Source organism: Sorex araneus, chromosome 3, assembly GCF_027595985.1.
Source record: "Sorex araneus isolate mSorAra2 chromosome 3, mSorAra2.pri, whole genome shotgun sequence".
NCBI lineage: Eukaryota > Metazoa > Chordata > Mammalia > Eulipotyphla > Soricidae > Sorex > Sorex araneus.
Window position 1 is genome coordinate 138,627,436 of NC_073304.1, and position 16,812 is coordinate 138,644,247.

The window sequence follows — 16,812 nt, forward strand, 5'->3', positions numbered from 1 at the left end:
TTGAGCCATGCATTTTGACTGTGAACTGAGCTACAACCTCGTGCAGCCCGGGGAGGGATTTTTCTCCCTCTCCACCCCATTTTTCTGAGCGAAAATGGCGGCAGCGGCAGCAGCCACGCGGTGAGAGCCACCCTCTAAGACCCCTCCACCAGGAGGTAGGACTTTCTTTAGTGACGTAGCCTGTAGGTGGTCCTGCGAGGGGGGGGCGTTCCCGGCGCGCCTTCCGCCCAGAGATGAACCGAGAGCCGCGGCACGAGAAGCAGAGCCTCCGTGCCTATTGACTGTGATCCTGAGGTCTCCTAACCCATTTTGGCACCAGAGCGGATTCTTGCAGCCATCCATTTTGACTGTGAACTGAGCTAAAATATTAGAAACCCAAAACCGCGCAATAGCAGCCGCGCGGACTCAAAGTCTTCACTCTTACCAATGAAGAGAAATTATTAGATGATGCCTATTCAGCAGGCCTGATTGTTGGGGAAAATTTCCAATCAATAATAGTGAGTTCTGTATGGAAATATGAAATGTACTCAATATATATAGAGAATAATGGGAATATCATTAGCTACTTAGATGGGGGGTGGGGTGGGAGGGGGGTGTATTGGGGTTCTTGGTGGTGGAACGGGTGCACTGGTGAAGGGATGGTGGTTTAATCAGTATTTGACTGTGACTTAAACCTGAAAGCTTTGTATTTTTTTTTCTTGTTTTCATGGTGGTTCAATAAAATATTTCTTTAAGAAAAAAAAAAACTTACCTCTGCTTTTTTTTTTTTTTTTTTTTTTTTTTTAGAAATGGAAGTACAAACCTTTATTACTCTTTAGCTCTAGTAAAACTTGAGTCTTAAGGAATTTGTCTTTTTTTTTTTTTTTTTTTTAATTTTAAATTTATTTATTTTTAATTAGAGAATCACCGTGAGGGTACAGTTACAGATTTATACACTTTTGTGCTTATACTTCCCTCATACAAAGTTTGGGAACCCATCCCTTCACCAGTGCCCATTCTCCACCACCTGTAAACCCAGTGTCCCTCCCACCCTCCCCAATCCCATCTCCCCCCCACCCCACCCTGCCACTGTGGCAAGGCATTCCCTTCTGTTTTCTCTCTCTAATTAGCTGTTGTGGTTTGCAATAAAGGTGTTGAGTGGCCGCTGTGCTCAGTCTCTAGCCCTCATTCAGCCCGCAACTCCCTTCCCCCACATGGCCTTCGACTACAATGTAGTTGGTGATCGATTCTCTGTGTTGACCTTTCCCCGGAACGTGAGGGCAGCCTCGAAGCCATGGAGTCAACCTCCTGGTACTTATTTCTACAGTTCTTGGGTGTTAGTCTCCCACTCTGTTATTCTAAATACCATAGATGAGTGCAATCTTTCTATGTCTGTCTCTCTCTTTCTGACTCATTTCACTCAGCATGAAACTTTTCATGCCCATCCACTTAACTACAAAATTCTTGACCTCCTTTTTTCTAACAGCTGCATAGTATTCCATTGTATAGATGTACCAAAGTTTCCTCAACCAGTCATCCGTTCTGGGGCATTCGGGTTTTTTCCAGATTCTGGCTATTGTAAACAGTGCTGCGATGAACATACATGTGCAGATGTTGTTTCGATTGTACTTTTTTGCCTCTCTGGGATATATTCCCAGCAGTGGTATTGCTGGGTCAAATGGGAATTCAATATCTAATTTTTTGAGAGTCGTCCAAATTGTTTTCCAGAAGGGCTGAACCAGTCGGCATTCCCACCAGCAGTGAAGAAGGGTCCCTTTCTCCCCACATCCTCTCCAACAGCGGTTGCTTTTGTTCTTTTGGATGTGTGCTAGTCTCTGTGGTGTGAGGTGGTATCTCAAAGTTGTTTTGATCTGCATCTCTCTGATGATTAGTGATGCAGAGCACTTTTTCATGTGCCTTTTGGCCATTCGTATTTCTTCCTTGGTAAAGTTTCTGTTCATTTCTTCGCCCCATTTTTTGATGGGGTTGGATGTTTTCTTCTTGTAGAGTTCAACCAGTGCTTTATATACCATTGATATCAACCCCTTATCTGATGGGTATTGTGTAAATATCCTTTCCCATTCTGTGGATAGTCTTTGTATTCTGGTCACTGTATCTCTTGCTTACCTCTGCTTTTTCATACAAAAAACTTCAGGTTTAACTGAAATAACACAGTTGGTGAGGAGTTTGCTTCACACACCTTGGTTTGATTCCCCAGCACCGAATATGTTTTCCTGAGCACTACAAAAAATGATCCCTGAGCACCACTGAATGTGGTCCCTAAACAAAAACAAATTCAGGTTTAAATAATAAATAATGGAAAAATAAAAACATCTCTTTAGAAGGCCAGGCTATCTACATAACTGAGCTTGAGTGGTGGGGAAAGAGGGGAGGCAAGAAGCACTGTTTACAATAGCCAGAATCTGGAAAAAACCCGAGTGCCCTAGAACAGATGACTGGTTGAAGAAACTTTGGTACATCTATACAATGGAATACTATGCAGCTGTTAGAAAAAATGAAGTCATGAAGTTTGTATATAAGTGGATCAGCATGGAAAGTATCATGCTAAGTGAAATGAGTCAGAAAGAGAGAGACAGACATAGAAAGATTGCACTCATCTGTGGAATATAGAATAATAGACTAGGAGTCTAATACCCAAGAATAGTAGAAATAAGTACTAGGAGGTTGACTCCATGGCTTGGAGGCTGGTCTCTCATTCTGGGCAATTCAGAGAAGGGAACACCAAGTAAAATGTGGTCGGAGGTCATACGGGGGAGGGGTGACGCGTGCCGAATGTAGACTAGAGACTGAACACAATGGCTGCTCAACACCTTTATTACAAACCACAACACCTAATCAGAGAGAGAGAACAAAAGGGAATACCCTGCCATAGTGGCAGTTTGGGGTGGGGGGGAGACGGGACTGGGGAGGGTGGGAGGGACGCTGGGTTTACTGGTGGTGGAGAATGGGCACTGGTGAAGGGATGGGTTCTCGAACTTTGTATGGGGGAAACATGAGCACAATAATGTATAAATCTGTAACTGTGCCCTCACGGTGATTCACTAATTAAAAATTAAAAATAAATAAATAAATAAAAATAATTTTAAAAATAATAAAAAAGAGGGGAGGCAAGAAGTAGGGGAACCCAAGACAATGGTGGAGGAAAGCTTACACTCTGATGGTGTTGGAATGTTGTAAGTAGGAAACCCTATTATTAGCAGTATTATTAATCTCAGTGTAAAATGACATAATAAATGTAAAGGCCAGGATAGAGCTGGAGAGAGAAAACAGGAGTTAAAGTGTATGTCTTACACATGGCTGACTGTGCAGTTCCCAGCACCCAATAATCCACTCCCACCCCTCAAGGACCTGCAGGTCTTTGAGCACCTTTGGGTGATATGTGGAATCCCGAGCACAGCAGGGCTTGAGCTTTACCACATCCTCGGGCCCTTGCATTGAACTGATAGCCTGGTTGGCCAAGAATTAGGAAGAGCATCACTTGGAAGACCCCTGAGAAAATAAAATTGAAGACGTTCAAAAGAGTAAAAAGCCCAGGCTCTGGCTACTTAGCCTCCTGCTTGGTTAGAGCATAAGACTAAACTGCATGATGTCCCTATTTTTATAGGTCAACAGAGCTGAATATTACCCATGTCCTATATGCAGGCTAATAAAATTGAAAATGGTAGAATTAGAATTATAAATATATAATTTATACAGCGGTCATTATTCCATGCTCCCATTGCTCACCTTGGGCTTTTTAAATGGTCTGCACAGTGTGACATGATCTCATTTTTGCCCTTCTTTTCCATTTATATTTTTATTAAGACACCGTGACTACAAGTTGTTTATAATACATTTGCTTCATGAATGAAATGCTCCAACACTAGTCCCATCGCCAGTGTCCCTTTCTCTTCACCAATGTTCCCAGGTTTTCTCACACTCCCAGCCTGCCCCCTAGAAAGCCATATCACTGTATCACTGTATCACTGTAGGCCTGGAGCATGGCAGCGGTTGGGTAGTGGAGGTGGGCTGCCAGGGCTGGGTCCCTTGAGGTGGGAAGGGCTCTCATCTGCCCCCCTCTGTGGCTCCCCAAGTGGAAACAGCCTCTGGTACTGAGTCCAGTGGCATGGTTATGGGAGCCTCAAAGGGATATAACAAATTTATTTCAAAGTACTGGGTACAACAAAATTTAAATCAATGGCAAATAGAATTCTCAGAAAACAAATCAATAAGTTAACTTGTGATGATTGATTGCTATGTGTTTTTAACCTACGTAAATAAAGAAATGCAAATAATTTAATACAACATAGTATACTGCCTTTTCTCATTTAACAAAGTTTTCAAGTCTGGAATCTAAAGCATTAAATTTTACTTTATACTTGAATATTATTTTGGTGATTATCGTATTTTCCCTGCCATAAAGCTTTTTTAAAAATCTGTGCTGTCACTGTCACTGTCATTCCATTGCTCATTGATTTGTTCGAGCAGGCACCAGTAACGTCTTTCATTGAGAGACTTATTATTACTGTTTTTGGCATATCCAATACGCACGGGTAGCTTGCCAGGTTCTGCTGCGCGGGCTCGATACTCTCGGTAGCTTGCCAGGCTCTCCAAGAGGGGCGGAGGAATCAAACTCGGGTCGGCTGCGTGAAAGGCAAACACCCAACCGCTGTGCTATCGTGTTTCCATGAAACATGCAAAATCTACAAATGTTAAAGTTAGTAAGAGTAAAGAGAATTAAGAAAGTTTAAATGGGAAAATATGAATAGGCCTAAAATAGTAGAAAATGTTTTATCCTAAGAAGAATATTGGTTTTGTATAACAAAATTATAGATACTGCTTAAGTGTGTGCATTAATAAGTAAAGATTGTAGAAAATTTTTGTCTGTTAAAAAAACTGATCAGACATAGAACATTTAATATATTTATGAGACACTAATTCATCATTGAAAATATATAAAATCCTTTAACAAGGTAGGACTAAATATACCTTTCCTAATTGAGTAAAGGGAGACCATATGCACCATTAGTGAGTGCCATACTCAATGCTACATGTTGGGAAGTTTTCCTGTCTTTTAAGGAAACTCTTATAATGCTTCTAGCAAAACTGGTTTCAAGGCTATGAATTCCCTAAGTTGTTGCCTCTCCATGAAACTCTGTATGGTTCCTTCAAATCAGAATGATAATCTAGCTAAATAGAATATTCTTGGTGAGGTATTCATTTTGTTGAGCTTCCGTACTATATTTCTCCATTCCCTTCTTCCTTATAATCTCACTTGATAGATCTGCTGTACACTTTTATGGGCTTTCCTTTGTGGTCTCAGTTCCTTTTGTGATTTTGCTGCTTTCAATATTTTATCTCTATATCTTTGTATTTTGTCATTCTGAATATCATGTGTCTTGGAGTTTTCCTAGTTTGGGTCTATTTTCACTGGGACCCTTCAGGCCTCTTGCATCTTGGTGCATCTAATCTTCAATTCTGGGAAATTCTTATTGATGATTTCTTTAGCTATTGCTTCTTTGTCACATTTGCTTCCTGTTCTTCAAGGACTCTGATGATTCTTATATTGTCCTCTTGAACTCATCCCAGAGCCTTCTGGTATGCTGCTCATTTCTTTTCGGACTATTTTTCACTTCTGCTGTTTCCTTGCAGTTTCCTCCTATTCATCATGGAGCTCCTTGATCTTTTGCCCAGCTGTTGCTTTTCTGCTATTCAGAGCTTCTGTTGAGTTTCTTTCTTTCTTTCTTTCTTTCTTTCTTTCTTTCTTTCTTTCTTTCTTTCTTTCTTTCTTTCTTTCTTTCTTTCTTTCTTTCTTTCTTTCTTTCTTTCTTTCTTTCTTTCTTTCTTTCTTTCTTTCTCTCTCTCTCTTTCTTTCTTTCTTTCTCTCTTTCTTTCTCTCTTTCTTTCTTTCTTTCGCTCTCTCTTTCTCTCTCTTTCTATCTCTTTCTTTCTATCTTTCTTTCACTCTCTCTTTCTCTTTCTTTCTTTCTTTCTTTCTTTCTTTCTTTCTTTCTTTCTTTCTTTCTTTCTTTCTTTCTTTCTTTCTGTGCTCTCTCTTTCTCTCTCTCTCTTTCTTTCTTTCTTTCTTTCTTTCTTTCTTTCTTTCTTTCTTTCTTTCTTTCTTTCTTTCTTTCTTTCTTTCTTTCTTTCTTTCTTTCTTTCTTTCTTTCTTTCTCTCTATATATGACTGGAGCGATAACACAGTGGGTAGGGCATTTGCCTTGCACGCGGCCAAGCTGGGTTCAATTCTTCCATTTCTCTCAGAGAGCCCAGCAAGCTACAGAGAGTATTCTGCCCGTACGGCAGAGCCTGGCAAGCTACCCGTGGCGCATTCAATATGCCAAACACAGTAACAAGTCTCACAAAGGAGATATTACTGGTGCCCGCTTGAGAAAGTCGATAAACAAGGGGATGACAGTGCTACAGTGCTACCATGCTTTTTATTTCTGTCATTTCGACTCACACTTTCTTCTGCTTTGCTGACTACCTGTACCATAGTTTCTTTGAGCTCATTAAACATCCTCATTATGGTGTCACAGAAGTCATTGTCCAAGGATTTACTGAGCATGTTGGTGTCATTTATGCCATCAGTCATATTGGTTTTGCTCATTGAGCTTGGTGAGCTTCTATATGTTTTCCCCGTTGTTTTTCTAATGTTCTTGATATGCTGCGGGTGAGACTTACATTGTAGTTAGGTAGCTGGAAGATGCTGGGGATTAGGCTGGGGATTAGGCTGGGGATTCCTCTTTTTCTTCTCTACCCATTTTCACTGAATGACAGGAAGTATAACTGTGACCAACACACAGTTTGTTGAGTAGATCCATTGCTTATGCAGTGGTGCACTTCAGGAGCTGTGGTATGTGCCCTTAATATGGCATGAGTCAGGTGTGGAGGCAGCCAAGACCCAGACTGAAGGAAGGGGCTCTACCTCCCATTCCAGAATAGGTCCAGAGATGTCAGCCTCACCTGGAGTGGTGGTCATTTGCTAATGTTTTATTTATTTATTTTTATTTATATAGAGATCTGGAGTCACACCTGGCGTTGCTCAAGGGTTACTTCCTGGCTTTGCACACAGGAATTACTTCTGGCAGTGTGGGGGGACCACATGGGATGCCAGGGATCAAACTGGTGTAAGATGTATGCAGGGCAAGTGCCTCCCCACTGTACTGTCTCTCCAGCCCTCTGCTGCCCTTTAACTGTCTGCCCACCCTACTCACCAACCAGTCTTCCTTCTTTTTTTGAAGATATAACACTCATTCCCTTGGCTTGGGGTGCTCCCTGTTCCTCTCTTCAGACTAGGTGCTTCTTGGCATTTACAGTTTAGCTTTAATCCCACTTCTTCAGAGACAACTTCTTGGACTAGTTTACCTCTGCTTTCCTTCATTTGAAAGGAAAGATGGCAGTCTTGGTTAATTAGATGTCAGGTCCAAAGCCTTTACATCTGATGCATATTGTTTTGGGCTGGAGCGATAGCACAGTGGATAGGGCATTTGCCTTGCACACCGCCGACCTGGGTTGGATTCCTCCACCCCTCTCAGAGAGCCCAGCAAGCTACCGAGAGTACCTCGCCTGCACAGCAGAGCCTGGCAAGCTACCTGTGGCGTATTCGATATGCCAAAAACAGTAACAAGTCTTACATGGAGACGTTCCAGGTGCCCGCTCAAGCAAATCAATGAGCAATGGGATGACAGTGGCAGCGACAGCATATTGTTTTTAAAACAGATCTTGTTTTTTCAGTTTCATCTGAAGTTCTATGTGAAAATTGATAAATTGTTTTACTAATGAAATGTAATTTGGAAAATAAAATAAATGCCTTCCTGGGTTGCAGAGATAGTACAGTGGGCAAAGTTTAGCCTTGAACACATCTGACTCATTCAGATTCCAGTATCACATATGGTGCTCTGAGCACAGAAGCACAGCTGGTGTGGCTCAAGACCCTCCCCTACAATTTCCCCTCCCTGCCCCCAGCTACTCTTTATCAGGTATATCCAGTTTTAGTGTCAATGAAGTAGCTATCTCTCCATAATACATTTTCCATTTAGTTGTTCATTCTCTGCCCATAGTTGATCAGAATTTAAGTTTCAGGACAGCAGGAATCTTATCAGTGTTATTGATCTGAACATAGTTGCCACACCATAGACAAACGTTGAAACAACAAATTAAGCTTTTTAAAATGCAGAATTTGTTATTATTTCTCCAAACATTTGCTTCCTTTGATTGTGATGAATTTCACTATCCTGGGATTCTCTTATAGAGATCTTGGCACTTTCCTATCCATCCCCACTAAGTTTTTCTGTAGTTCTTTATTCACTTTATCCTTTAACTTCTAATAATTAATTCCTTGATCTCATCTCTTCACAGTTGTTATCTTCTAAATATATCCAGTATGTTTTTCTAGTCCACCCACTGGATCTTATAGTTCAAAAAAATAATTGATATTCCTAATATCTATTGTTTTACCATAACTGCTTGTTCTTGCTTTTTGTTTCCCAATATATTTCCTTATTATTGTGTTTATTTTATTTATTATTTATTTTGTTTGGGGGGCCATAGACAGCAATGCCCAGAATTTGCTCATAGTGAACTTGGGGAACCATTTGGACTAAATATAGACCTAATGCAACGCATGTGCTCCAATGCATTAAGCTATCCCTCAGGCCCTCTTGTGCTCATTTCAGTTTTTTTATTTTTATGGGGGAGGGTTTGATGTAGGCAGGTACATAGGGAAAGGCCCTTGGCAATGAAAATTGAGATTTAACAGAGTCTCTGGGAAGGAGACTCTTAAGACTTGCAGATTCAAGAAAACAAAAGACCCGGAGGAAACCATCAGCCAGACCCAGAGGATAATGGACCCCTACCCAGGAGATTCCCCAAAGAAGGCCATCACCACTCCCAACCTCCCTGGTAACCTTAGCAACAAACTTTTACCTGGAAAGAAGCCCCACATGGGGGCAGGTTGAAGAACCCCTATACAAGACACCTTGAACAAAGAAAGGGCGTGCATATGCTGCCTGAGCCCATGTGCTGCTTATGCCCATGTGGCTGAGCACATGTGTCGCCCGCATCTCCCCTCTTGAGATGGGTACATTCACACTTTTGCGTGTAAAGCTCGGTTATGTGTAGGGGCTTCCTCCACCCTTGGAGAAGCCCGTGTTCTCCCTTGAGCGCGTTATTCTTACTATATTCTCTCTCCCACTTATCCCTTCCTTCCTCCTTCAGAAACCTCTGAATAAAATCTATTCACTTCCTCCTTGTCTACTCTTGAAATTCTTTTCCACGAGTAACTCTGGGTCCCAGGTGGTAGAGGCATTTGGGGAAAAAGTGATCGTCTTTCTCCTCCCCGCTTCACATAAGTCACCCGTGGGGCACACCGACATCAGGTTGAGGCCACTCCCAGCTGTGCTCAGGTTTACTCTTAGTTCTGTGCTCATGGATCACGCCTGATGATACTCAGGACAACATGCAGTGCCAAGGATTGAACCCGGGTAGGTCACATGCAGGACAAGCGCCTTACTCTCTGTACTATTTCAGTTCTCATTTCAATTTCTTGTCCCACTTCTGAGTCTATTCTGCCTGCTCTCTTCTTTAGATTTCTCCTCTGTCTCACTATCTACCCTATGGACTCATACATATGCCATTAGATTTCCATCTGCTGGGTTTGCATACAGAATCTGAAAGACAGGGGAGTGCCACAGTTTTGGGAGTCTGTGGGGAGACAGGTGGGGATTCATAAAACTGGGGAACCTCTGATGCTGCCATCTGGGTTTAAGCCCCTGAACCTTCACAAGGAATCCACATTCTTTATAAATAACTTCTTAGTGACATCTTTATTCCAGGATATAATTATTTTGTTTTTCAGAAGCAGGGGAAGTGAGAATGGGGTGACAGAAAGCTCCAGCAGCGGACACCTTCCCATATTTCCACAGGACTCCAGAACTCCCTTACTGGTTCTGATGTTCTGCTCAAAATAGCTGTGGGAGAGGGAGAAGTCAGCCAAAAATAATGGAATGGGGGTGGGGGGAGATGGGTCCCAGCTAGAGAACTTATCACTACCATTGTCTTTTATTCTAAGATATGCCTTTTTCCTTCATCTCTCATCTTCCTCCTTACTTAGCATGTTGCACTGTAGCACTGTCACCCTATTGTTCATTGATTTGCTCAAGCAGGCACCAGTAACGTCTCCATTGTGAGACTTGTTGTTACTGTTTTTGGCATATCCATATCAAATACGCCACCAGTAGCTTGCCAGGCTCTGTGGTGCAGGTGGAATACTCTCAGTAGCTTGCTGGGCTCTCTGAAAGGGGTGGAGGAATCCAACCCAGATTGGGCCATGTGCATGTGCAAGGCAAACACCCTACCAGCCCCCCAGCTTGTCTTTGATATGCAGACTTCAGGTGCTAGCCTAGCCTGTCTTTGACAGGTAGATTCCAGGTGCTAGCTTAGCTTGGTCTTTGACATGCAGATCCCAGATGCTAGCCCCCTTGCCTTGGTTATGCAAGCCCCAGGTACTTTTGTATTTCTTTCTTTCTTTTTTTTTTTTTTTGTATTTCAGGTTTTGTACTTCTTTCTGAGGAAACCCACTCTCCTTCCTTCCTTCCTTCCTTCCTTCCTTCCTTCCTTCCTTCCTTCCTTCCTTCCTTCCTTCCTTCCTTCCTTCCTTCCTTCCTCCTTCCTTCCTTCCTTCCTTTCTTTCTTTCTTTCTTTCTTTCTTTCTTTCTTTCTTTCTTTCTTTCTTTCTTTCTTTCTTTCTTTTCTTTCTTTCTGAGGAAACCCACTTGCAGACACAAGAAAACAATGCATGTCTTACTGCCTAAATGTTCTTCCTGTAACTTCCTGTAACTTCTTTTGATGACATCACTGTATTGAGCCCTTTAAAGGTATGTACAATAGGATGATAATAAAAGGAGATCTCTCAGGACCTTTTGTCACATGATCTGAGCGAATCTGGGCCCTCCTGAAAATAATTTTTCTCCCGTTCCTTGTCTCAGCACCTCAGACTGAACGAATACTCACACAATTTCCAGTTGTCATTGTCATAGTGGTCCTTTATCTAGTCCAACAGTCATCTCTCCTCAGCACTTGAGACCAACTGTGGACCAATCTTCGTGGCCTGTTTCTACTGTCCTTGTGTATTAGTCTCATGCTGTGTACAAACATTTCTTTTTTTTTTTTTTTTTTTTGGTTTTTGGGTCACACCCGGCGATGCACAGGGGTTACTCCTGGCTCTTCACTCAGGAATTACCCCTGGCGGTGCTCAGGGGACCATATGGGATGCTGGGATTAGAACCCGGGTCAGCCGCGTGCAAGGCAAACGCCCTACCCGCTGTGCTATCGCTCCAGCCCCGTACAAACATTTCTTATAAATCAAATATTGAAGTTAAAAATCTGGATCTACTTAAATAAAGGAAAACCATTAAAGAGTAAGGGCAAAATACAAACTTTTTTCTTTTTCTTAAATGATCTAATATATTTGTTCAACCTATTGTAACAATATACAATTGTATATTAAGTTTTGTTTATGTTGCTTATAAGTGAAATATCTCCTGCCCCCAAACCAAGCTGTCTTCACGGCAGGGAGGGGGCGGGGGGGAGACATTGGAGGGGGTGGGCTGAGTTCCCCTCCCTGCCCCAAGCAGAGCCCTGGCAGCCGAAAATCTCCAGAATACAGCTGCAGCCATACTCAAGGTCACTCCCCACATGCTTGGACGAGCCTCACCTATGAGGCAACCAACAAAGAAACCCAAGTATGCAGGAGCCATGGCTGAGATCTCCAAGCCTGCTCGGATCAGGGCTGGGCCTCCTCCACCCAGATCCCCAGTTTTCCAGTATCTTGGAAGTTGCACCCACAAACTGCCCCCAGCGCTATGTAATCTCATCCACAGCCAAGATCCAGAGACTATAAAACAAAGCTCCCAGAAGAGAGCAACGCAGATCATTACAACATGCCAGTCGACCAAAAGCTTGCATTCGGTAGACTGGGAGCACCTGTAAAAGCAATTAGAGGCCGCCTAAAAGCCTCCAACCCTCTCGGAGAGCCCAGCAAGCTACCAAGGGTATCCCACCTGCACATCAGAGCCTGGCAAGCTACCCGAGACATAATCAATATGCCAAAAACAGTAACAATAATGGGCCTCATTCCCATGACCCTGAAAGAGCCCCCAATATGGCAACATTGGGAACACCGAGTAAGGAGAGGCTGATAAAATATGCTCTTCATGTTCTTGGAGCAATCAGATGCCATTGGGCTACACTAGCATGTCACAGGGACAAATGGAAATGTTACTGGCACCTGCTTGAACAAATCGATGAGCAACCGGATGACAGGTGACAACAGGACAGATGCTAAGTGAAATGAATGTTAGCAATAGTACAAGGGGATATGAGGACAGACTTAAGACTATTTTTATTAAAAGGCCAAAGTCAACAGAACCTGACAAGTGGTCTATAGAACCAGACAACTGGTCTAAGCTTACTATGTCAGGGAGATGCCATGCGTGAGGGAGTTCAAGGGCAGACCCTGAGACAATGGTGGAGCGAATTGGACACTCTTTGGAGAGTGTAGAGTTGGGACATGAAATCACTATATCACTGTATCACTGTCATCCCATTGTTCATCGATTTAACTCAAGCAGGCACCAGTAACATCTCTATTACACTAAGCCCTGAGATTTTAGCAGCCTCTCCTTACTCGTGTTTCCCAATGATTGGAGGCTCTTTCAGGGTCAGGGAAATGAGACCTATCGTTACTGTTTTTGGCATATTGGATATGCCACAGGTAGCTTGCCAGGCTCTGCTGTGTGGGTGGGACATTACATACATAAAATTATTTAACAGTATTATAAATCATGGTGACTCACATAAGATTTTTTAAAGGACTTATTAGAATTTGTATTTCTTGTGAAGTGATTATTCCAAAGAGTACTTAAAATAGTAGTAAATGTACTTTGGAAACTCTAGAACAACTTCTAAAAAGAGAGTAAGAGGGGCCAAGGAGATAGTGTAGGGGGTAGGGCTTTGTCTTGCATGTGGCTGACCCAGGTTCCATCCTCAACATCCTGTATGGTTCCATGAGCACCACCAGGTAATTCCTGAGTGTGCATCGCTGGGTGTGGCCCTAGAACAACAACAACACAAGAGTAAGAAAAGTATGGAAGACAAACTAACCCCACTCCCTTGAGAACAAGGTGAACCATCTTTGACCCTGGTGCCCAAAATGTGAACTCCTTTGACAGATAAGATGGAAGCTTGTTTGCATGAAAGAAAAGCAGGATGTGTGCAAGTGAGCTTGGCAGATAAGCAGGATGCATGATGCAAGTAGATCAATAAAGGTAGCCTACTGCTTATTTTTTAGCCCCTACATCAATTAATCAGTTGTTTAACTATTGTCTAAGTACTCTGTTTTGACTATTCTCTAAATTTGATGTTTTGATGTTTGTTTTACTATTGTTTAATTGTCTTACCTTTGGGTTTTTTTTTTGTTTCTATATTAATGAATTTTTTTTACTTATTCTACTAATAGTCTTATGTTGTAATCAATAGATTGCTTTGCTACCACTTATCTTTAGCTTCTGTATCCAGCTGGCTTGCTCACTTAGAGTGAGAATGGGAGGTGAACTGAGTCCCATAAAAAGTTCAGGAAGACAGTATGGGGAGCTGCTCTCCTGCTCAAATTCTGGGCACAGAGAGAACAGTCACTGATCAGCTAATCAAGAATTCCTGGTTAAAACTTGGCCAAGTTCTCCCTGCTCCCTCTGCTTATAACAAAAAGAAGTACTTTCCAGAGGCCACTGGAATCAAAGAGAACTTTGGTGAGTTTCCACTCAACAATTGTCCAGCTGGTCTGTCAAAGAAGGTGTCAGGCTACACTCAAGACCACTTGATTTGCACAGCCTGGGCACTTGTCCCTGCCACCCTGGAGCCTAAGAAATCAGAGAGCCATGGAATTTGAGTCAGAATAAGATTTTGCCTTTTAGGGTAGAAAGAGAGGGGACGTGACATAACCGAATTCAGATCCAGGTTCTTTGTCTTCCTGGGAGAAAGAATTCAAGGACAAGGTAAAGTAGAAGGTGAAAATATTTAAATGCTTGACTAAGGGTGGAGGAGAAGAGTTGGTGGGCTGCTGGATTTGAGTAGATATTTTATAGCGGCACTTAAGACACACACATATTCACAAAAGAGCTGGGCTAGTGTAGTATGATCTGAGCAGTGCTGGGGTTGTGAAAGTGTATTGGGATTACAGGCTTATTCATGTCTTACACAACAAGGAGGTATGTGAGTTAATATATATTTCAGCCTTAATGAAGGGGTAAGGTGAAATCAGGGTCAGGGGTTTGTGTTAAGCATGCATCAGCCACCGGTTGGGACTAGTTCTTCTGAGTTCCTTTGTTATCAAAAGTTGGTAACCACAAAAATGTTGGTTTCCATCTCAGTAATTTTCTACAGTGCCTCTCTTACCTCAGAAGTATGATAGGCTAAGGAAAGAAAGTGAGTGGAATCCTATAAAACACTCAGTTAAAACCACAAAAGGCAGAGAAAGGAAAAGACAGAAATAGGAACAAATAATAAGCACAAAATTAGAAATCAGTAATGAAATTTGAAGGCATTAATTTGTCATAGCAATAGTAATTGTGTATATCAAAGATAAAAATGTATTAATTAAAGATTTTCAGGAGGTTAGCTTGACACAAGTGGTGGTGGGGGAGGACAGTTAAGATAGAGAAGGGACCACTATGACAAGGATAGTTGGAAAGGATCACTCCAGATAAGAACTCAGTGCTGAAAGACCGTAAAGGGACAAACCTGATAACCTTTTACTATGTATATTGAAACCATAATGCCCAAAAGGAAAGAGAGAAAGCAAGAGAGAGAGACAGAGACAGAGACAGAGACAGAGAGACAGAGAGAGAGGAAGGGAGGGAGGAAGGAAGGAAAGAAGGAGGGAAGGAAGGAAGGAAGGAAGGAAGGAAGGAAGGAAGGAAGGAAGGAAGGAAGGAAGGAAGGAAGGAAGGAAGGAAGGAAGGAAGGAAGGAAGGAAGGACAAGAGAGAGAAGAGAAGAGAGAAGAAGAAAAGTGCCATAGAGAAAAGCTGGGGGGAGGGAAATTAGAGACATTTGTTGTAGGAAATGCACACTGTGAGGGGGCAGGTGTTGGAACATTGTATGACTAAACCCAATTATGAACAACACACGCTTGGCTGTCTTCCCCGGGTCCCCTCGGAGGGGATGGGCTCCAGCTTCCCTCCCCACCCCAAGCAGAGCTCCCGGTGGCCAAAGACCATTGGAACCTAGCCACAGCCATGCTCAAGGCCCCTCTCCACATGTTCAGACAAGCCTCACGCATGAAGGTATGGGCAGAGGAACCCAGGTGTGTGTGATCCCATCAACGGCCAACATCCAGAGACTTAAAAGCAAGCTTCCAGAAGCGATATCTTATAACCTACTTCTTCATCTGGGAGAAACTAACAAGTTATTGAGAGTTTCCTGCCCACATGGGACAGCCTTGAAAGCTTCCCTTGATGTATTCATATGCTAAAACCAGTAACAAGCTGGATCTCATTCCCCTGACCCTGAGAGAGCCTCCAATGCGGCATCATTGGGAAGGCCGATTAGAGAGAGGCTTCTAAAATCTCAGGGATAGGACAAATGGAGATTTTGGCTATTGTGAACAGTGCTTCAATGAACATATAGGTACAGATTTCATTTCTACTGTGCTCTTCGCATCCTCGGGATATATTCCTAGAAGTGGTATTGCAGGGTCATATGGAAGTTCAATTTCTAGTTTTTGAAGGACTGTCCATATTGTTTTCCAGAAAGGCTGGACCAGTTGGCATTCCCACCAACAGTGAAGGAGCGTCCCTTTGTCCCCACATCCATGCCAGCACTGGTTGCTTTTGTTCTTTTGAATGTGTGCCAGTCTCTGGTGTGAGATGATATCTCATTGTTGTTTTGATTTGCATCTCCCTGATGACTAGCGATGTGGAGAATTTTTTTTTTTTTGCTTTTTTTTTTTTGGGTCACACCTGGCAATGCACAGGGGTCACTCCTGGCTCATGCACTCAGGAAGTACCCCTGGCGGTGCTCTGGGGAGCATATGGGATGCTGGGATTCGAACCCGGGTCGGCCGCATGCAAGGCCGCACGCCCTACCTGCTGTGCTATTGCTCCAGCCCCGATGTGGAGCATTTTTTTTATGTGCCTTTTGGATTTGCCTATTTCTTATAAATTTTAAAATGTATAAACATATAATTATTCATACTGATATAGCGGGGGGTCTGTAGCAATAGCACAGCGGTAGGGCATTTGCCTTGCATGCAGTCGACCTGGGTTCGATTCTTCCACCCCTCTCAGAGAGCCTGGCAAGCTACTGAGAGTATTTCGACGCCACGGCAAAGCCTGGCAAGCTACCCGTGGTGTATTCGATATGCCAAAAACAGTAACAATCTCCAAAAAAAAAAAAAGGAGAAGTTACTGGTGCCCGCTCAAGCAACGGGATGACAGTGATACAATGATACCGTGATATAGTGGGAGTTAAAGTGTGGAGCACCAGATCAGTTTAAATCTCAGCCCATGGAATAGATAGCCAACCAGACGTAAATGGGATGGCCAGAGGTGGGATTTGGCAGCAGATAAAAGGAAGCCCCCAGCCCATCTCAGCTCTCTAGCTCCTTCCCCCAAGCTCTCTTTGTCTCTCTCCTCTCCCTGGATCAGAGCACAGACACAGGGCACAATAGAGGTGGACCACTCAGGGCCAGACAGAGGCAAGTATAGGCGGGGCTCGGATGCCCAGGATGCTCAGGGACAGGTGGGGCTCGGATGGAGGTAGTCAAGGACTCACG